At 41.1% G+C, this 22,766-nt stretch overlaps 2 long non-coding RNA genes across 3 annotated transcripts in view; one reads left to right on the plus strand and one right to left on the minus strand.

Annotated features, from left to right (window-relative positions):
• Positions 1-22,766, minus strand: part of LOC128086121 (uncharacterized) — a 185,371-nt gene that overhangs the window by 11,464 nt on the left and 151,141 nt on the right. The window contains exons 5-7 of the long non-coding RNA XR_008209242.1: positions 17,492-21,128; positions 9,595-9,664; positions 8,493-8,617 (exon numbers count right to left, since the gene is read on the minus strand). This is a non-coding gene — a long non-coding RNA (uncharacterized LOC128086121). The remainder of the gene's footprint in view (positions 1-8,492; positions 8,618-9,594; positions 9,665-17,491; positions 21,129-22,766) is intronic.
• Positions 2,315-22,766, plus strand: part of LOC128086124 (uncharacterized) — an 84,848-nt gene continuing 64,396 nt past the window's right edge. For both annotated transcript variants that reach the window (XR_008209246.1, XR_008209245.1), the window contains exons 1-2: positions 2,315-2,420; positions 11,919-11,991. This is a non-coding gene — a long non-coding RNA (uncharacterized LOC128086124). The remainder of the gene's footprint in view (positions 2,421-11,918; positions 11,992-22,766) is intronic.

Here is a 22,766-nt window from a genome sequence, read left to right on the forward strand (position 1 = left end):
TCGACATGCATTTGTGAAAGGCAGCTTCCTGCTACTTATGGGGCTTAGACCAAACTGTCACTGTTGATAAGTGGAATTTTATGTCTGTTTCTGCTTAATATCTTGTAGAGGAATATTTCCTCTGCTTGTAACTGAGAAACAGATAATTCCAGATCATGTAAAATATTTTTGCTTTCTTCTGGAAAAAATCTCAGCCTGTGTATTGGACCAGGACATCATATAACATATGTTGCCACGCACCGCTTGTGAGGGAGGGGGCTGCTCAGTTCTGCTCTTCGTGTACTTTCAGACTCATCTGCAGAGACGAAGCAAGTACATCTTTGTGTTCAGTTCTGGCAGCTCCTGGAGTCATACACCCAATGAGCCACAAAACTGCTTAGACCAAAGAATTTCTGAGCTATTGCCCACAAATACTAATACCTGGAATGTGTGGGTGATTTGTTAATATATCTTTATTGCTTCAGAAACCTAAATAACAATAAATAACAATTGTCTTTCTGAATCCATCTTCTCCTAAGAGCTAGCACTAGTTTTCAAGTGTAATTGTGTACAGCAGTTAATTAATAGCATCTTTCCAATCAGATTATAATGGCAAACAAAACATTGCTTGGTTTGTTTTTGTTTTGATGATAATGTTTTACAAAGTGAAAGGCAAAATGTCAGGAGTGATTAGACAAATGGTGGAATAGACTGTAATAGAATTAATTCATACCTCCTACTAGCAATATTGGAACGTCTCACTTCTAAAGGTACTTACATAATTGTCTTTAGTGAAAGCATTTTAGAAGGGTCCCATGATACAGTTTGATGGAAAATTTTAAGTGAATGTTGTGATAAGACAGAACTTTTGAGGGGCATACCCTGCCATCAGAAATATATACCTGCCAACAAGTTCCTCTTAAGGTAAATCTTTGGAGCGTCAGAGAGATGTAAAGCGGTACAAGGGAGATAAAAACCAGGCTCTGATCTTTCTGCACCAAAATACCTCTTGCAGAACCACAAAGATGTGGCACTGAGGGCCATAGTCGGTGGGCATGGAGGGGGTAGGTATTACAATATGATATATACTACACTATATACTATATACTACTATACTACTATATATATATGTATACACTAAGAAAGGTATGTATACACACAGAAAGGATTAGGTTCAGGCTTTTAAGTGAAAACAGTCACTAGGAGGTTCACAGCACAAAGAAAGAAAATGTGGCCTTCCCCAGCCAAAAAAAAAAAAAAAAAAAAAGAAAAGGCTCCCAAACCAGGTCATTTAAATTATTTAGTGTTACTCAAGCTGCACGGTGCAAGGGTGTACTGACTTGTAATGAGTGGATTTCTGGCTGGTGGCCAAGTCCTTGCTTTGGCAGTACCTCGCACTTGAATTATTTTTCTTCCTAAATTTGTAGATGAGATTGTTGGAACGGAGTGGGTTTGAGTGGTGTTTGGAATCAAGCCTCAGAATGTTTCTTGTGCTGCAGCAGCACATGAAGCAATTCAGAAGCAATTCAGGCTTCTTTCTTACACGTGCCCTAGTCCTGGCTGGGGGAAACCACCTTGGGAGATGGCACAGAGTGACCTCACTGGCTCACCTGTGTTGGTGTGGCACTGCTACACCCAGTGCTTTGATAGCATTGTGATTTTATTATGATGTGTGTGTGCCACGTACGGTCACAGGTGGGCTCTGCAAGGGGCTTTTGGTTGCCATTCTCTGTTCTGTAGTTCCTTTCAAATGATGAGTCGTGTCATCCAGGCACCGTAACATAATTACCTGTGCCAAAGCTCTTTATTATCAAATGCCTTTGTGGTTCTGTGTGTTTGCACACTGGGTGGACACTTCAGTGCAGAGAGACATAGATGTTCTGCAGCTGACCACATTATCACTCAAACACAGAGCAGAGATCAGGAATTTATCACCACCAGAGTTGAAAAATCCTGCTTTCTAATAATGCAGTTGACTGATTGTTGGTTGATGCACTATAGGACTACTTCTTCTGTCACTAGATATGCAAATGTGTTTAATTTAATCCACTGCTTCTCAGTACTAATTTTAACAGGCTCCCTTTCAGTGTTAAATATGCAGATTTGTTTTCATACCTGAATATTATACAAAATGCTTTACCACCACTGCGCCTTAAGACTCAGAGCAGGCATGCCTTAACACAACATTTCTGGTGATACAATTGTAGAACGTTAGAAGGTACGTTAATGTAAGCAGTAACTTTAAAGTTAAACTCTTCCCCATCAAGTTAAGGGTTATGGACACTTAAGCAAGTAGATTACAAGTACAAGTGCAGCTGTGGTGTAGGTGGTTTTCTGCTTGACCACAGCTTTGGCCACTCATTAAGCTGATGAAGTTCCATCTTTAGCTGCACATGTTTGTTCTGTGAATTTTCAGGGTAGGAGGCAGCTTAGAAAAAAAGGTAAGTACTGCTAAACTTTTTTATTTTTATTTCCTAAATAGGAAATATTTTCAATTCTACTAAAAAAGAAAACTAATGAAAGTGACTTCTCTACACTTCATTCTCCACTCTCTTGACTGCTCATCTCTCAGACCTCTTTACTGCTACAGTCTTTCAACCTGACCAACAAGACAGTGTGAATACTTAGCAGAATAAAATTTGCTTTCATGCTTATAGGAAAGGGAAATTTGGAGCTGTAAGTGATTTATCATTTTTTTTTCATTCCAAGGTCCCTTTTTCTTGTACTAGTCACATAAAGCTAGAATTAGCATGTAGTCTGGACCTCAGTCTTAGAATACTGATAGTATTAATGGAAACGTGACTGAATAAGTTACCTAACTTGTAGCAGAAGTTTTTTCGTTTGTTTTATGAACTCATTTAAATTTTTACCCTCTTCGGCACCAAAGGATTTGTATCTCTACCATTTGAAAGAATGACCTCAGACTGCTCCTGATCACACAGTCCTTTCTGCTTAGAGCCTCAGCAGTCTCTGAAAATGCACGATTCTCGAACCAACAAATATTCAGACATCACTGGAAAGTATTTAGGGACATGTAGGATGATTTAAATCACAAATATTGGCTGCCCTACTATGTGCCTGCAAAGTTCAGAGGCGTAAAGATGAAGGCTTTTGTTGTCTAAGTATTGCTCAGTGAGAAAGTTCAAAGCAATCTGTCTTCCTGAGTTAAAGCATTACAGAAATGTAAGCTGTATGGGATTACAGTATACACATATTTTCGACAGTCCAGAAAAGAGAAATTATCCCTGATGACCTTTTCACCTGTTTAGCCACTGCGTTTGCTATCAGTGTATGTGAAATTGACAAATGATATGGCAGTGCCTGAAAATTGTCTCTTGTATCTGTGACAAAGAAAACTTGTCCAGTGTAAGTAATACTATTTCAAATAAATTGAAAGTATGCCATCTCTTTCTAGCAAGTTCATCCACTTTGGGAGTAGCAATGAGAAATGTCAATCTCCTATGTTCTATAATTATGCCCTAGATGTTATAAAATTAAAGAGATTAGCTTTAGAAAAGTATGGGATTTGAAAATATGCTCTTTTTTTTTTTTTTTCCAGTGGTCCAGGGGGTTCAGTTGGAGCTGTAAGTGATTTATCATTTTTTTTTCATTCCAAGGTCCCTTTTTCTTGTACTAGTCACATAAAGCTAGAATTAGCATGTAGTCTGGACCTCAGTCTTAGAATACTGATAGTATTAATGGAAACGTGACTGAAATTGTATCGTTACTCTTGCAAAGTCTCCAGTCTGCCCTGGTCTAGAAGACATTTGAAGGAAGGGAGGGCCAGGTAACTAAAATTTCTGCAGTGAGAGGATAGGCTGGGAAAATACGCTGGAAAACTTGTCTTGCATGTCTGCAGTGTAGGCTGCAGGGAGCGCTGGGCTTCATGAGCATATTTCAGGTTGGATTTTAGGAACAAAGAGTGGTGAGGCACTGGCATAGACTGCCAGGGAGGTGGTGGAGTCAGCGTCCCTGGAAGCGTTGAAGAAATGTGGAGATGTGACACTGAGGGACATGGCCAGTGGTACAGTGGGGGTGGGTTTGGGTTGGACTTGGGGATCTTAGAGGTCTTTTTCAGCCCTAATAATTCTATGGCCTTAGAGAGGGTTAGAGCAGGAGCCTGGCTGCCCTCTGAGGAAGGCAGTGCTTGGGCAACTCCAGGCCCGTTCCATCAGTGCTCTGTGGCAGCCCAAACTGAATGTGTTCTGAGCCCTCATCAAAATAATGGGCTGCAGATACCTATCTTTCATTACGAGAGTTTAAGAACTATGGGGAGGCAGCAGAAGCTGGAGAAAGGTCTGTGTTCAGAAAAGAGTCAAACATGGTGTTTGTGCTGACCTGCTTTACGAGTTTTTGCTCTGAATTTGTGTTTAAATGAGACCAACTCTTGTGTTTAAGTAGGAACAGAAATCAATGAGGGAAGCCAAACACAAAAGAATGTATCTTTAGCAATTTTAGTTCGTAATGAGAGTACCATAATGCAGCAGCAAGGTCAAATTCAGAGAGCTGGCTTTAATATAGAAGAACGAGTCTAGCACCGTGCCAGCAAGTTCTAGTGTGGCTGAACTGTGCACCATGGCATATCATAAATGTGCATGCAGAAACATTTTCCTCTCAGAAAATATGTGCTATGCAAAAAGTACCTTTCAACAAATGCAGTCAAAGTGAAATAAACCAATTGGCAAAGCACTAACTTTAAAAAAAAAAGAAAAAGAAAAAGAAAAAAAGCCAAAAATGTGTGAATGGCTTCCGTAATGATCAGGTCTTAATTTGAAAGAGGTAAATGATTTGTGATGGCTTAAAAATATTAAGTGTTAGGAGCTTGAGTAGTGAAACTGTTCAGATAGTTCAGAGGAAAAGAATTGCAGAGTAGTATAGCAAAAAAAAAAAAAAATCTTGGTTAATGGAATTTCATCTGTACTTGGGGTAATGCTCAGCAACAGAGGCAAAAGAAATCATACCAACATTTGCAAATGGAGAGACGAAATGGAAAATAAAGCATTATGTCAAAGAGAGCAGTAACTCCAGAATGAGATTTCTGCATTTTTTATGACCTGAGAATACTGCCGATAGCAAAAATAACTGGTTTATTAAGCTCAGGCTATTGCCAGATGCAAAGAAGAGGCAACAGTTCACAAACTGGAAAGCCATTATCAAATATGTAATGTAACATCACTGAATATTTTAGGTTACAAGCATTCTTTTGGCTTGTTGAATGAGAGAAAAGTGGAGCTGAAGTCAAGCAAATCCAACTAATATTCCTTAGTGTTGGATACCTGGGCACTGAGCAGCTGAAATTAGAAGACGAGTGTGCAAGAGAAACACATGGACTGAAGAACCAGGTGATATCAACACAGGCAATGATGCTTTTAGTGAAGATAAATGAATTCATGAAGCTGGTGACACTAAGTATACAAGTGATTTATAGGAAAAACTCCTAAGCAGTGCAAACACGAAAAGGAGTCCAAAGGAGACAGTGCCCTAACAGATAGGTGCCCTTTGAGCTGCCTCACTGTGCAGTGGGAGCAGGGGGCTGGGGTGAGCTGTTGTTGTGTGTTAATGTAGATGTGTGGACAGGAGTTTGTTACAGCCTGCAGCTGGCAGCACGGCTGGAGTTGGGAAGGTGGAGAGTTGGAGCAGATGGCCCTTCAGGATCTCTTCTGACTCGGAGAATTCTATAATAAATATTTTCTGATTAGAGTGAACCTCCACAAGGAGTGGCAAGTTACTTCTTCTTTCTGAAATTTCTTTCTAGTTGAACCATTTCATTTAATTAAGTGGTAGGGCAGTTAGAAACCTTTTGACGCAGCATTGTCTTGACTTTTTAAAATAATTGTTTGATCGCACGGCAGTGATGACTTTGTTGCAACAGCCTGCTTTGGAGGGATAGAAGCAGGTGGCTTACAACTGTACTGAATAAGAACTGCTGATTGATTTGCTATCCTCTAACAACATCAATGTTGAATGACTATGTACTGTACTGCTTGCTACAAAGTAAATTTTTATGACCCGCTTTCTTGCAAATTGGCCACTGACAGGGAAAGTAGAATACGTGGCTGTCTTGGGTCTCGAAGCAGTGAACAGATTGCACTGAGAAGACATGGGGGAAGCAGTGCACAACACTTGCTGATATTTATAACTTCTGCCTCTGTCAAGGAACTCCAAATCGTAGTTCACGGTTCTGCTAGAACCAGACGTAGTCACGGCCCTGGTTTGGTTTTTTTTCTTTTTCATACTTGCTTTCTATACATACGGTTATAGTTTAGAAAAAATATTAAGTTCTATTTTAATGGAACTTGAGAGGACAGTCATAGAGTTTTTAGCAGCCGTGAGCACACAGTGATGTGTTGGGTTCAATAATATTTCCTGCTCAATTTACTCTCTTGGTTTAAAAAAAAAAAAGAGTCTAGAAGGCTCAAAACACAGGAACTGGAGGAACTGGAGTGACATTATAATTCAAGGTGACTGGGTGGCACGCATAAATAAACAGGCAGTAAATATTTTGCCTCTTGTATTCTGGTAGCTTTTATTGGCTGCTCCGTTCAGACTGGAGGAGGGGATACAGACCATCAGCTCGTGCTCAATTCCAGTTCTGTTCTTCTAACAGCCTTACAGCAAGTCAGCAACATGCACTGCCCTGAGTTACACACCCAAACCCTGTGCGGACATGGGATGCAAGTAGGTTTTTCACACCAGTTTAATTCACATTTTGATTATTGTCCCTTTCCGGATGCTAAACCAGCCTGTTTACCTGGCCTGCCACTCTTTCGCAGCGTGAAGCATGGTGTAATCCCAGTGCTGCCCTGTGGCCTGTCAAGTAGTGGTGACTCAGGGAGCCAGAGAATGGGGTCTGTGAGCACCTCTGTCTTTTTCCCCATGCTGCAGACGCAGCCCCAGAGGCTAACAGCTTGTTCTTCCTGCTGCAGGCATTGCCGAGGGGTAAGATGGCACAGACTAAATATACTGATGAGAAGAGAAAAAAGTGCATTTGCAAAAGAAGAAAGATGTGTCTTTTCCTGAGAATTGCCTAGGATGAGGACCCAGGGCCTTTTGATCTTGCTGTATGGTTTCTTCTCTGTCTTTTTCTGTACAGTGTTTTTATTTACAGCTTGCTTGGGAAGGCACTGTAACCTGGCTTCTTTTCACGTACCGAAGCGAGCACATACAAATCATTAGAGCATAATATACTTACTGATTAGGTAATAACATGGCAAGGCAAATAAAAGATTTTATGACAAATTTAAATAGCAGTGGAATAAAGTTCAGGGGACTGGGGATTAAGAAAAGGGATTTCATCTGTTTGAGGTAGATAGTGGCCATTAAACTGTCCCCTGGGAGATTTGCTCAGCCTTGAATAATAGGAGCGTGTTTGTGTGCACATGAATTGCCATACCTTGTTTGTCTTAATCGTATGTGGTCTCAAGCAGTTGCTAAATTGTGCCTCCCTCCCGTGCCTGCCTCCCACCCCTTCATTCCACTGGTTTATTTGCTTTGTTTATGGGCTTATAAGTGGGAAATATAACTTAATTGACAGAGTATGCTATATTTAACATAGCAACATACTGAAACACAATCATACAGGGAAAAACAATGAGAACCAACTCATCAGTAATTGCTGTCAGCCACATCCATTCTTTTTTCCATTCTTTGTGTTTCCTACAGTGACTACGGTATATGGAGGTGAAGGGAAAACTGCTCCATAATAAACACTGCACAAATGCTTTGTACGTAACACCGTGTCTCCCCATTTCTGTAAATTAGAAGCATTAAGGTTCATACATCTGGTTGTGCTCATTAGAATGCTGCAGAAAAAAAACTCTGCTACTGGAACCACACTGATAATTCCCAATGCAATTAAAAAAAAAAAAAAAAAAAAAAAAAAAGTGTTGCTTCATTCCTTGAGTGCATCTTTTTTAAGCCATGCAATTTTTTGAAAGTGCACTGAGATTTATTTTGAAGCACATCTTGACTTTTAATAAATTTATTAAAGTGCTTTAAACCATGTCATAGCTAATTTTGCTCTCCCACAGATCCATCACTTTGTGTTACTTATAACTAACCTTTTTCCATATGAGAGAGGAAATAGATCAAATCTCACAATGGTATGTTTTCCTTTTAATTTTCCAGGTAGTCCATGTTCAAGAAAAAAAATAAAATAAAATACTCAGAAGCATCTTTTAGTATGTCAGCCCTAGAGGTGGAGTGCACAGAAATGTGTTCCTTTGTGACAGCCTGAGTAAGTGGGGTTGGATTTGGGGATCTTAGAGGTCTTACCAACCTTAACGATTCTATGAAGTGGAGGTGTAACAAGTACAAGGTGAAACAGCTTGCTGTGCACAATGTCAACATATGCAACCCATTTCATGTAGCTGGCAGATACCTGTGTTGAAGAGCTTCAGGACTGAAACATCATTTCTGAGATCAAATATGGGGTTTGTTTGCATTATCAGCCTCTTGTATTACTCCTGTTGCCTGGGGGCTCCCCAGTGCTGTTTTTGTAACAAGAGAAATACCTGTAGTTCCAGCTGAAATTCTTGGGCCTTTAATGGCACTCAGCTAATGCTTGGCAGGCCTGGTATGATTATAACCATCATCCTGTTGTTAATCCTCTCTAGTGCCAAGGATTGTTAGGCAGGGACTGCAAACAAGATGAAAAAATGGAATGCGTGTATGTTATGGACTGAAGAACAGAAAGTCCAGTTGCCTTAATTTTGATGCGTTTGGGTTTTTTTCCCCTTTATAGTAAATACTAGTTTATCAATAAAAGTATTATTTGAAACAAACAAACAAACAAAACAACAAAAAAGCCCCTTTCTAAGTAAGTAATTTTTTTCACTTAAACCTTGAGAAAAGTCACTGCAAAATGGCAGTGTGAGCGGTTTGTTGCCTGTTGCTACAGTACTGAGCTGGACTTGCAGAATTGTGTAGAGGTTTCAGAAATAATCTCAGACAGTTTATTTCCCTCTATGTATATCTGCATCTCCAAGGCACGTCTATGCACTGTTGCATAGTTCAAAAAGGGGGAGAAATGCTTTATTTCATGGGAAGGAGTGAGGCGGTGATTGGGAGCTGTCATTTGGGGGCTGCCTCCTTTTCCAGTCCAGGCCAAACAGACACTGAATTTCTCAGCTGCAGCTGCTGGAGGCACAGTTTGCAGCTGTCTCTGCACTATGATAGGCAAATGATGGGGATTTCAGGAATGTGTTGCTTCTGCATAATGCTTTTCCTGATGGAAAGCCTCTGGAAGCTCTGTTCCAATGGACAGGAGCGTGCACCGCACAAGGGAGGTTAAAATGGCAGAGAGATTTGCCTCCAGGAGGCTGGTGCCCTGGTGCTGGGGCACTCAGGGAGGAGCTCTCCTGTAGCAGTGGGTTGTGACCCACAGCGAGGAAGCTGCTGCAGCAGGCACTGATCCTCTGGCAGCACTTCAGTGTCGTCTCATCGATAAGATGGCGGTTTGCACATGTCAGGCAGACAGCAGCTTAATGGGAGATATCTTATGACAGGAAGCTTTAAAAGTTTTTCCATTATCCTGGAGTTATACAATTATGATGTTCTGTGGCATGCAGCTGGCTACAGCTGTGATGGCTGTAATGCAATCTTTCTTCAACTTACCAATAAAATGTGGCAGAAACTGGTATTTCTGGGGCTCTGTGCACATCAGGGATTGCAAGTGCTTTCTGTCCTAAATGGGAAGGCAAAAAAATGTCTTTTGTGAACTATAGCACCATTTTTCACTGTTAGTTTCTAAATCTAATAACTGCAACTTAGGCTTGCTGATAGCAAAAAAAGAAGAAAAAAAAAAAAAAGGCCATGCTTTGTGCAACATGATTACTAATTTATTTAAAAACTAAAATCAAGGCTGCCTGTGGTTTGGGTCTGATTTCACATTTATTTTTCATAGTTTGTTTGCTTAGTAGCTCTGCAGTGAAACAGTGATTAGTTAAATCAGTTATACATAAATTCAAAGACTTGTTCTTCATTTTAGATGTTCAGACTTAATTGGATTTAAATCAGATTAAAAAGTGACTTCTGAGTGAAAAATACCCCCAAGCATGAAAGATGGCTTTTTTTTTTTTTTAACTTATCACTTAAATGGCAGTAGAGATTTCTATCTTTATAACATTTATTCCCTCTTACAGCTAACAATTTTATTCAACATTCTGAGAAAATACTGTATATATTAAAATGTTAGCAGTGCTGATTAGCAGGAAGCCACCAACTTATCTCCCTCAGAATGAACTGTTTCCTAGTCCAGAGTATTTTCTTCAGATTGTAATGAATTTTTAAAGTTCAATGTTATGAAAGGAGGTCATCCTACACATCTATTAGAATATATTAATGGCTGTGAAATCGTATAACACAAGCTGTATTAAAACCATGAAAGGGAACTGCTCCTGTCACGAGATGCCCCAGCAGATGAGCAGTCTCAGGGTTAAGATGGGAGTTTCTCCATTGCATTGTAAGAGACATCAGGGGTTTGTTATGGGCTTGGGCCATGTATATTGACATGAATTACTGGATAATGAAATACAAGGTTAGAAAAGTTTGGATGAAGATGGCGTAGTTTTCAGTGCTGCAGAAGTGACCATAGTTTGGGATTTCCCAAAATGACATCTATGAACCCCAGCAGAAGATCCTTGCAGAGAAGTAGGGTGTGACTCTGTGCTGTTAGGGTACAGCAGTGTCGTGAGGTAGTGGCTCTATGCTGCCAGGCCTTTTGCCTAGCAGAAGTGACCCAGAGTGTTTGGATGTTTGGACAGAGAGGTGAACTGCAGGATGAGCAGTCTGTGGCTTCCCAGACTCCTTGTGATACAGAAGATGAAGAAGACAATGCAAAATCAGGTGCTTAAGTGTATGTGAGGCAAACGGGGTAGATTGTGGAGAACAGATTTTGGAGGAGCGAGCAGAGATTTGTATTCAGGCAGTTTCAAATCTGGCTGATCAAAGACTGAGCAATTCGAGACTTGTTCTCTAGTGGCTTGACAGAGTTGCTACCACAAAGATCAGAAAGGCAGAAGCAGTAATGACCTCTGACTCCAAGTGTCCATGTTCATCAATTATTTAAACAAGGAAGATTAATGTGAAAATAAATAATTGCATTTTGAATTGCTTCTTTACATCAGTAACAAAGTAGGTGTACCAGATACAAACCGATAAAGAGAAAAGATAAGAAACCATAATGCACAAAAAGAGAAGTAGTGTAAACTATAAAGCTCATTGCCACTTTACAGTGAGGGTTGTTGTCTGTGACCTAGAATAGAGAGCTGTAAGAGCAGAACATGAAACCTCTTGTTTGATGCTGGCACATTAAAAATTTGGGGCTGAATTCTACTATATTCCATAATCCAGTACTTCTTTGGTCTAAAATAATTTTCACAAAGTCAGGATGTTGTCTTTTAGTAAGTATGTGTACCCAGAAATATCATGAATACATGAAGACATGGTATTTCAGCTTGATATCTTTTTGTTTTTGGTTTTAGACCATTTCTATCAACTACATTTCAGTCTGAAAGTAAGCCAAACTGCTGTCAATTGCTTTAATTGCATCACTAATTTAAATGTGCTGGGAGAAGGGCATGGTATGCATTAGTGTTCCAGCTGAAATGCAGTAACCCAAATCTTTAGCTTCTTTTGCCCGTGGTACATTTACGATGCTTCTGTCCAGAAAAAAATAAAACATTTTGGAAGCACAAAGCATGTATCCAACCTGTATGCACAGAAATCTGTGAGTAAATGAAATGGTGTCATTATTTATTTACATAACATAATGTTGGTGTTACCTTTAAGATTTTTGAATGCTAAGTGTTGAGAAAACAGTGAATGGAAGTTAGAGGTGGCGTTGACTTAAAGACATTGAGAGCCTGCAGTATTTTTGGTAGGTGCAAATGCTTTTTCAAATTCCATTACTTTTAACTTATTTGTGGATCTTTTCAAAGGCTTTTGTGTGCCAGATAGCTTCCAAAGGCATACTGTGCCCTACATCTGTGAATAGAAAGCTCTGAAGAACTGGTAAGCATTGCTATGACAAAATAACTTACATAATCAGTACATGGCTGGAGTTGTAATGTGTAGTCTGCTATTCTTCACTGAGTATATCATCTTAGCACCCAAAGCAGATGCCACACAAAAAGTCGTGGTTGTGATGCACGTAGTTATTTATCTCACTTGGTCAAAATGTCTCAGTTACAAAGCTATCAGTAGGAGATATTAATAAATACATATGGTGTTTGGCTAGATGAGTACAAGATTATGCTAAGTAGAACACATTCCAGAAAAGAATGATTGTAACTAATTAGAGATCTCCAGTTAAGCTTAGAGTTGTAAGAAAGTAAAATCAAATTTAATTATGCAAGGTCTCAGTTGTGCCAAAGGTGCTATAAAAAATATCTTTATGGAAACAGTATAAGAAATGGACTGGTGCTATTATTAGCATGCTCAGTTGTGCACTTACTTTATATTAGTTTTAAGTTTAATGAGTGTAGAGCAAATTACAAAGAATGCACAGCAGTCATTGGGGTATCCATACAGAATGCATCTGTCTTTGCACTGATTGATAACTCCAAAGTGAGCTTTGTCTAAATTCTTTACATTAAGTGTATGTACACACAGGTAAATGAAAATGTCAATATCAGTATTCCCTTGCAAGCCTAAGCACTGAGTGCTGTTCCTCTGCTCCTGAGTGCTGGCAAAGAGCTGCTGGCAAGCACCAGCACATCCTCAGCTCAGCAGCGCTGTGGGTATCCCAGTCTGGGACAGTGTGGTCTCCCATGAGGAAAGCAGGTCTTACATAATGCTACTTTCCAGCATAGTCATGGGGGAGAAGTGACTGTGAGAAATACCCTGGGATGCTGGAAAAGGGTTCGATGAAAAACTGTTGTTCTTGGAATTGACGCAGAAGTCAGATATGGTTTCTGCTTAGGGCTGTGCTGCCCAAACTATTTTCCCATCCTCTCCAGACTGCTTAACCGCAAATAATTAATTCCCCCCAATGCCAGCCTCTGGGGGGATGCTAGCAATGTGGGTAAATGAAACCTGTAAGGCCATCAGTCTTCCCACTGATATTGTTGAGTCCTGTGAGTGGAAGCCTTTTCTTCACAGTTATAAGAGCTTTTCTTTCAAAGAGCCCTATGTGGTTCTCAGCCCCAGAGATGGCTATTTCCTGTCAGTAACAATCTCCCTGGGCAGTTTTGCCTTTCAGCCCTCCTGGCCGAGCACAGGGGGACCTTCTCTCTCCTTCCCCATTTGTGATGGAGATCAGACAATCCCAAAACATCCATCCCAAAGCTCCACTCCTCTCCGCTGCTTGTACTAAGTGAGGAAAATAGAGTAGAGCACAGCACAGGCATTTCTCCCAGCTGATCCTCAAGCTATGCTGGAAAAGGAGAGATGGGTCAGCTGGATCAAGGATTCATTCCTTAGTCTCAGGGTCACTGCCAGAAACCTAAAGAGGGATTCACTCCTTGGCACCTCAGAAATTTATGATGGATGTACATCTACAGCTGCACCAAGAGCTCTAGGGCTCCCTTATTAGTTAAGGGAGAGGACTGGGTATTTTTAAGCATGACTCACCTGGCCTATTTTAGTGTGTGATGAATGGTACTATGTCCATTAAGTTTAAAGAGAGGTTAATCCAAGTAGCTCAGATGTGAACCTGTTAGTTGATTTTTTTCAGATGAATTCTACCCCTGGCTGCCAAGGTCTTTAAAACATCAGCTGACTTCTGAGGCTAAAGCTGACACAAACAGAAGGAGAGGCAGTGCACAAAGTTGTTTGCTTTGCTATTTTCAGATAACAGCGGCTCTTCAGGTGTGATTTTTCGCTGCCAAACACTTGAGCTGGTTGTGGTCATTTTGTACTATCACAGGTATTGCTTTTCCCAGTCTTAAGAGCATTGCAGTCTCTGTGTGTATGACCTCCATCAGTGAGAAAAAGAGGACCTGTAGTTGCTTTCTCTCTATAACATCTGCTCTCCTGTTGAAAAATCCTTCCCTCTCCTGTTCTCTCCCTGCCCTCCTTTTCCTCATGGCCCTCTGCCTTGACCCCTCAGGATGTAGCTGAACCTGACAGTTTTCTTCAGCTCCTCAGAAGCTGCCCATCTTTCTTACCTTTTGCTGAATGGTAGCAAGAGTAACAGGAGCCATAGGAAGTCACCAGTGGTCATTCACACACCAGGCCCACTCCAGGACCAGAAGTAGGCAGTGAAGCATGTCCTAAGGAATGAAGTCTGGAAATGATGAAACACTGGCGTGTCCTGTATGTCACCATCTTGTCATAGATGGTGCAGTCTCTCTACTGACACAAACAGGGGCATCCTTCATCCCACCTTTTAAAGCTGATCTTAGTAATGTTTTCCATGTGTCAGTTGGCATTCTCAGAGTGAAATGACCCTTGAGGTAGCTTCTTTAGAGACTGGGGAATGAAGTGTTATTGATAAATTCAGGTCTCTATAGAAGAAGAATTTAAATTTTCATTTCCAAGCCTTGCTTGTAATCTGAATGTTGGTGCATCTCTTCCCTTGGAGGATTTAGCTTTGTCTTTTCTCACGTCATATAGTTGCCAGTGGCTTAACACCCTATTTGTTATTTCTCTGATCTCATTTTTGGCCTTTACGTCCATACCAGCTAATGATTGTATAATATGAGCTCTGAGAGCTCTCATCCCTAACCTCATTTTTATTAAATCCAATTCTTGCTCTAAACTGCCATATCCACGTACTTACACATGATTTTCTGTTTGCTATTACCCCAGCTAACACAATGAATCCTACTTTGCTTGGCTCTCTGTTTTCAGTTTGTTATTCCAAGCTAGCTGAATAACTTGGCCTGGCAGACTCTTTAAAGGCTGGGATCAGCCTTTTGATGAGTTGCAGAGTTCTTGAATAAAGGACAAGAATTAATCAGGATAAAAGGGATTTCTTTTCTACAGAAGTGTAGGTGTCCAAGGACCTGTAGAATGCAGAAAATTCATCTTCTACAGCTGATACTTTGTAAGTAAGAGCACAGCAGTGATGCAGCTCCCAGCAGGCAGTCTCTCTTCCCCTTGGAACATTCTACAACAGGCAGTTTCTTGCTATCACCTGAGATTTTCTAGAACCTTCCTGTTCTAGTGCAAGATTAGATCTCTGGTGAGACCTCATTGTGGTCTTCCAGTACTTGAAGGGAGAGCTTATAAGCAGGAAGGTGAATGACTTTTCACATGGTCTAATAGTGATAGGACAAGGGAGAATGGCTTTCTACTCAAAGGGGAAATTTAGATGGTTGGGGGGAAATACTTTACTTAGAGGCTTTGGCATTGCTGCCCAGAGAACTGTGGATGCTCCAGCCCTGAAGATGCCCAAGGCCAGGCTGGATGAGGCCATGGGCAGCCTGAGCTGGTGGAGGACAATCAGCTCATGGCAGGGTGGTTCAAGCTCAATGATCTTTAAGGTCCCCTCCAACCTAAGTCATACTATGATTCCATGATCCCATAAGACATCTGTTAGCTCTGCATACTGTGTTCATGTCTCAGATCCCCATTTCCTAATAATCTTCCTTTTAAGAAGATGAGAAGAGCACACATGGTAGGTTCTAGCTCTGTCAGTTACTGCAAATCTGAAATGACCAGATACTCGAAGACCTTCTGTAAGATAGCATGAAATATATAACATAAAAATCACTCAGTAATATATTGTCCTACAATTCTTTTTCCTTCTGCTTCTCTCATTGCTAATGAAACAGCTGCTCTTTGGTTTCAGGCTTTAACCTGTTTTTAGATTCCTTTTATGCTGTTGGCCCACTGAAATGCATGAACGGCTGTTGAAAAAAAGCTACATCTGTGAGGCAAGAGGAGGGCCTCTAGGTGAAGTAATGTCTAGTAATAAGAGTCTGAATCTGACCTATTCATTTCCTCACTTACTTTGTTTTTGTAAAGTGACTCTGTTCCCTTGGACACAAGGTTTCACACCTTTTCTGCCTTCATTTTAGCATTACCGTGATACCAGTTGTAATGCTGTAATGGGATGGAAAGCACCACTATAATAGCAGGGTGGCAAAGTCTTTGGTTGCAGCAAATGAGGATGAGCCCAAATGCAGTAGCTGTGGACACAGAAATGAAGGAAAAGAGCTGCTTACTTTTGGAAGGCCTGAGGTAGGCAGCGATCTCCAGTGAGATGCCCTCACCTCCACTGCCAACCCTTAAATAAGGTCTGGGAAAGGAATGCCCCTGAGCTCCCCTGCGTTGGCCCTGCCTTCCCACCAGGCACTCAATCACTAGTTCAGGCTGTGAGTTAGCATTTCTGCTACACTCCACCCCTTCATAGCGTGAGTCAATGATGCTTTGTAGAATTTTGCCCGTCTCGGTGTAGATTGAGAAAATATAAGACGATTGATGATTGGTTCTTAGTTGAGATTCATGTTCCTTTGTGGGCCAGTACTCAGTGGCTCTCCTGAAGGCACATAGCTGCTTGGACAAGAGAAGGTTCAGCTTGCATTCCATCAGTCCCACATACTTCACCATTTGGTGCCACGCTGATCTTATAGTGACACTGGAGCATCTCCATGTCATGTTGCTCCTCTCAGCGATCCTGTGGACTCAAAGAGAATCACAGGGTGTGCTATATATGTTTCAGAGGTACCAGAAGAGGTAGGTCTGCCTTTCATGGCAAGATACAGGCCGTGTTCCTGTCCTGGATCAACACTTCAGCTTGCACTAGGGCATGTCTTAGCTGACAGTACAGGGCTTTCTCTTGTAAATGATCAATTAATGAATCTACTGCCCTTCCTCATGCCTCCAGCGAGTCAGATGTCAACATGAGATCATCACTATAGTGGTACAGTTTGATGTTACTAGGATTATTCCACTCTGCTAGGTCACACACAACTAAGTTATGACAGTAGGTTGGTGAATGCACGTATCCTTGAGGCAGGACCTGGAAGGTCCACTGCCTGCCTCCCCACGTAAATACAAACTGGTCTTGCAATTCTTCATGGATGAGAATACTGAGGAATGCATTTGCCAAGTCTAGGACACAGTGGTAGGTTTCTATCTCCCTAATCAATGTGTCCATCAGGGAGGCCATATTGGGTACAGCTGCATGAATGGGCAGCATGACCTTATTTAATTCTCTGTAATCCACTGTCATTCTCCATGTGCTGTCTGACTTCCCAGATGGCCATATGAGAGAACTATATGGGCTGTGTGCAGGTCAAAAAAGCTTTCAAAAACTCATTTTCATCTTTGAATTCTTCCTCTGAGGAATGATATGCGTTAATAGTGAGAAGCAGTTTACTACAAGAGTTCCATCTTTTGGTGTAGTTGGGCTCCTAGTGACCATCCAACACATTATTTATTTATTTATTTTTAAGTAATCCATTGTAAATAAATATCTGTCTGGACTGTCTAGCATAACGCTGTAATGGGATGGAAAGTACTGTGATAATAGCAGGGTGGCAAAGCCTTTGCCTGCAGCAAATGAGGATCAGCCCAGATGCATTTGCTATGGATGCAGAAATGGAGGAAAAGAGCTGCTTACCTTTGGAGGGCCTCAGGTAGGCAGAGATCTCAAGTGAAATACCTTCATTGCCTCTGCCAATGCTTAAATGATGGAAGGGGTGGATCCTGGCTTCATCCCTTCCTGTCACTCAGGTGCACTGCATATGACTTAGCTCCCCAGGGTTGGCCCTGCCTTCCTACCAGGTGCTCAATCACTGGTTCAGGCTGTATTTCTGCCACACCAACCAAGGTCCTTCATTAGTATGGCACTTGCTGATGGATTCCCCCATTCATAGGGCCTGCAGAGCCAGTGTGGTCTCAGTGCATGGTGCTTCTTTCACTGTAGGAAACATACTGGTCCTAAGAGGAAAAGGGGGTGGAAGAGCTTTTATTTCAAAGAAAGAACCTGACAGAAAGGAGGTGAGCATTAAATGGTGCCAGTAGAAAGCAGGATTTATTTATTGCATGAGCAGTAAGAGCCCATTTTTTCAAGCTGTTAGATTCCAACTGGGGTGTCAGATGTAGCACTCATGCATTAAGGTTTCACATAAAGTGATGTGAGTGGGCAAATAGACTATAATGATCTAAATACTAAACTATCCCTACAATAGGGATTGCCGATAGATAACTAAATCCAGAATCATGGAATCACTGTAGGGAACTCCTTGGTGTACTGTGATCTGACCAATATGACCATAAATTGTTGTGTTTTTTACTGTGATATAAATCATTGCATAACTTCATTAGTTAGATACCACCTACAATTAATCAGTTCTGCATTAAACTACCTTAAGCAGTAGTTCCTTATGGGATTTTCAATTTGTAGGCCCAGCTGTGTCTCAGCTGCCACTAATGAACATGCTGAGGCTAATTGAAGTGGGAAGGATCACACTCAGCCTTATGGTTGCAGTGCTCAGCTGTCTCACTGTCAACAGTGGAGTAATCTCTTTAAAAACCCAAGCCAGACTCGGCATATTTGGCTGACTAAAAATATACATACATATTTCTTGCGTGTGTGTTCTGTCTCCTGAGCTTTAGGCTCCTGAAGAATATTTCGGAACTGACAAAGCTCTTTAATCTTTCCAGACTGACCTTTTTTTCTTATTGCTGCAGTCTGGAAGAGAGAGGACTTTTTGTGTTTGCTCTGCATTCCTACACTGATGCGCATTTTTGCTAGAATCTGAGTCATCTCCAGAATATCAGCTAAATCCTGGCTGAAGACAGGAGATCTCCTTAAAGCAGGGCTTGCTTTTTTTTTTTTTTTTTTTTTTTAATAAATTCAAAGCTAAAGAGTGGATCTAGCAGTAAAGTACATCTCTGAGTGATGACAGAATCTACTACTGCACTTATGTATTGGCTTGGTTACAGATGGGGAAGTTAGCATACAGGACATTATGAGCAGGTTGTAAAATCTTTGATTTCCTGTTGGCTCTGCATAGATTCCTATATTGGTTAAACTGATTAAGTTGAATTTTTCAGAATCCATGTATGCAGCACTACACAGATTGCAACTAACAACTGCCAAGATTTCTCCTGTCAATATAAAACAATGAAACCTGAGTATGTGAGTGTATATACCTGTCATGCCTACTTGCATAGCAGAATATGCAGTCTAGACAGCCATAATTTATTGACTAAAGCAAAGACTTGCACTTGGGTTACAGCAATTCCCACTATCAGTACAAGTTAGGGAATGAAAGGATGTAGCTCGGCCTTGCCAAAGGACCTGGGGGTATTGGTGGATGGCATCTGGCCATGAACCAGCAATGTGCCCTTGCAACCCAGAAAGCCAACTGTATCCTGAGCTGCATCAAACAAAGCCCATCTGGAGACTTCACCAACCTTCCAGAAAGGGTAAGCCTCTTGTCCCTGAATGCTCTTCTAAACTAAATCTTGATGAACACCTTTACACACACGTTTATATCATGGTAGAAGGCAATATTATCGCCTTCACTTACTTCACACTGTTCTTCTTTTCCTGCTCTCAGCATTTTAAAAAAACTGTTGGCCATTAGCTTTCATCCCACAATGAAGCTGAGAATATACAGCACTGAAACAGTGTTGGCTTGGTGGAATGTAATAAAGCTGGTCGATGGGAGCAGCTGTGGAGCTGGTGATGGTCTAATTATTTTCTTTATAAAATAAATAACAGTGGAATAAAATAAATTTGTGATTTTACAGTCTTGTGTTTGACACTATCTCCAGCATGAAGTAAGTCTACTTTCTATTACTGCATACCAGTGGGTACAGAGTGGTGTTGGTTTTCTCTGTTATCCTGAGCCCCAGTACAACTGTCTAAGCATTTTAAGTAAGTAGTCAGCGTGTAAGAAAGGAGAATTCAATCCATAAAGCAAAAGTGAGATGGTCACATGAACAGGCAAAAATAAAAAAAGAAAGAAAAACAAAAAAGAACACCTGTAAGAGAAGTAAGAGGCCAAGGAAAGTGTCACTGTTGCTCCTTCTGCATGCTGAGTGCAAGAAGCATGACATGGGGTATGGGTTTGGGGCTCAGTGGACTCAGAACTGCTGACTGGATCCTGGAAGTAGAGAGGGGAGCTGATCAAACTGCCCACTATAGTGAAGTACCACCAAATTCAAGGAAATCAGGAGCTGCAGAGAGGTTTGAAATAATGACAGTGAATGACCTCACATACTAATAGGGAATCTCAAAGGACCTTTAAGCAAGTCCAGAAATTTTTTTTAGCAGAGATCTCAAATGACCTCACTGGCTGTGTTGTGTCCTCGGATGACCCCTGAGTGCTAACTGGTGTCCTCAGATGACCTTTGAGTCCCAACATTTTTGGATGGGTGACCTCAGATAACCTCACTGGCCAAGTCGTAACCTCAGATGACCCCTGAATGCTAATTAGTGTGCTTAGATGGCCTTTGAGTCCAGAAAGTTTTCGAGAAGGGCCCTCAACTGATCCTATGTCAACAGTTTATGGGCCAGTTCAGCCAGGTTCCATGACTAGTGGGGCAGGGTAACCGACGGACCCATGCCCTGGGAAAAGGAAAAGGTGAAAAGTGGAAAGGGTAGGGCAGCAACAATCTGAAGAGAAACAAACTAATTTTGATTCTATGAGTCTATGGATTTTGCTAAATAAGATATCGGAATGCAAGATAACACACTATAATACAATATAACACAATATAATTAGAATTGAAGCCAATAAATAAAATGAGAGAGAGTGTCTGAAAACTGAAGGCCTTATTCTAAGTAATCTGAGGTGATATGGCTGGGAGCAGAGACAAGCCAGAATGTCAAAAAAGGGGTTGTCTTGTCATCTGTGAACAGCTTTTTTCTTTTCCTCTGAGTGGAAAACAGAAACAGAACAGCAAATAGTCCTCTGGGAGAAGTAGTTCTTCTCTTCTGTGACAGGGTAACCCACACATGCTGACTGCTGCCATATTTTTTCCCATATGTGTAATTTCAGAGCTCATTTGCTCAATAAGTTGCCTCACCCTCTCTTTGGGGTTATTTGAAGAAAGGAATTCACCTGATGACCCTTGAGATTGTCCAAGGCCTGTTGTTGCTGAATTATAATACTGTGGCCACTCCTAGATGCTCTCCAGTTCCAGAGTCACTTTAAATGTGTGCGAATGGGACAAAGCATCTTTAAGTTTGTTTTCCACCTTCAGCCTTCACACTCTCCCAGAGTGCAGCTTTCAGACAAGATCTTTTGAGAGAAAAGAAAAAAGGGAGACTGGTGCATACCTTCCCCACCACTATCCTCTATCAAAAGCAGAGTTAGTTAAACAAAAAGTTAAGGTCAGAAATGGAAAACAATATCCAGCCCTTTTTTATCTTATGAGGGACTTATAAGTGGCAGCTTGTTTGGCAAAGAACAGTGCTACCAAGTGGACAAAAGCATTTTCGATTTCCACAATTTTTTTTATGTTGTATAGTCTATGAAGATTTTGCAGAGCATTGACCCCCTAATAACTCCAGTTTCACCCACTCCTGACAGATCTCCCAGACTGCCTGTCTTTCACCATGGCACACATCTCCATGTGTCTTGTAAGGGTTTCCTTGAGTCCATTCAGCTTCTCTCTTGTCAGCATTCACCATTTTAGTTAATAAAAGTAGTTAATTTTCACTTACCTCAAGCCAAGCAGTAAACTATTTATTTGCCTTGCTATTATCATGGTGACACTGCATTGTAGTACAAGACAAATGAGGTTGCAGGTTAATCCCCTGCCTGGGAGAAAATTCCATCACACCCAGGGGTGTGATATATAATATCACCCAGGGCTTATATTACCCCTATATGTAACACAGCGCATTTGTTTGCCATTTAACCAGCACAGCTGAGCAAGCTGACTGGCACACAGGGCAGAGGCACCTTGCTTAGCAGTTGCTTGTTAGGAGAAAGCCAGAACGGAACTACATTTCCTGATAATAATGAACATTGCTGGAGGAGCAGCAACATCTGCTTGGGGGCTCTGTGCCTTTCAGAAACACTTGGGCCCCCTGTGGTAGACCTCTGGAAGTTCTTTAAAGCTGGATTTAGCTTTGCTTTAGGTCTTTTGAGATAAACTATGCCAGTTCTCATTTAAAAAAAAAAAAAAAAAAAAAGAAAAGAAAAAGAAGAAAAAGGAAAAGGAAAAGAAAAAGAAAACAACAAAGAAAATCAGTGAGGAGACTGGATGCAAAAAAAAAAAAAAAAAAAAAAGTATTCCAAGAGGGAGGACAGAAACTGGCTCCAGGGGAGAACAGTGAGACAATGCAAAGTCCCTATGTTCATTTCCAAATGCCCAGGCTTTTAACAGCACTTGCTGAAGCCAAAAGTGCTAAGGTTCCAACTTCTTCCTCCTTGCTTTTCTGTGAGCCACATCCTGCTGCCACAGCCTTTGTGCATAAATGCATAAAAGTGATACAGAACATAGTCTTTCCCTTAACAAAATCAGCATAAAATGAAACACAACCTTAATAAAGACAATAAATAATTTTGCAGCACTTTTTAGGCTCATCTTAGAAGATGAGTAGACATTTAAATAGTACTATGCTTGGCAATGCCCTGCTGTGAAGGGTACTACATCCTGCTCCCTTCATATCAGTGGTAAAACATATACTGACAGGAATGCATCAGGTATGCAGCTGTTTTGTAAAATATCATCAGCTTTGGTTTCAGTCTCTACTGTCTGATCAATGGGCTTGTTGGAAAAAAAAATTTTCTGGTGCCACTAAACCAGTGGTCAAAGCAGAGCACCACATGGTGTCCATGAACGCCCTGAGTTTGGCAGACACTAATTCAGAAAGCAATGTCCAGAAAAGCAAAACACCCAGTCCTCCGTTACACTGTGGGCAAGCTAGG

The sequence above is a fragment of the Tympanuchus pallidicinctus genome, unplaced genomic scaffold (assembly GCF_026119805.1).
Source record: "Tympanuchus pallidicinctus isolate F22 unplaced genomic scaffold, pur_lepc_1.0 scaffold3, whole genome shotgun sequence".
Taxonomy (NCBI): Eukaryota; Metazoa; Chordata; class Aves; order Galliformes; family Phasianidae; genus Tympanuchus; species Tympanuchus pallidicinctus.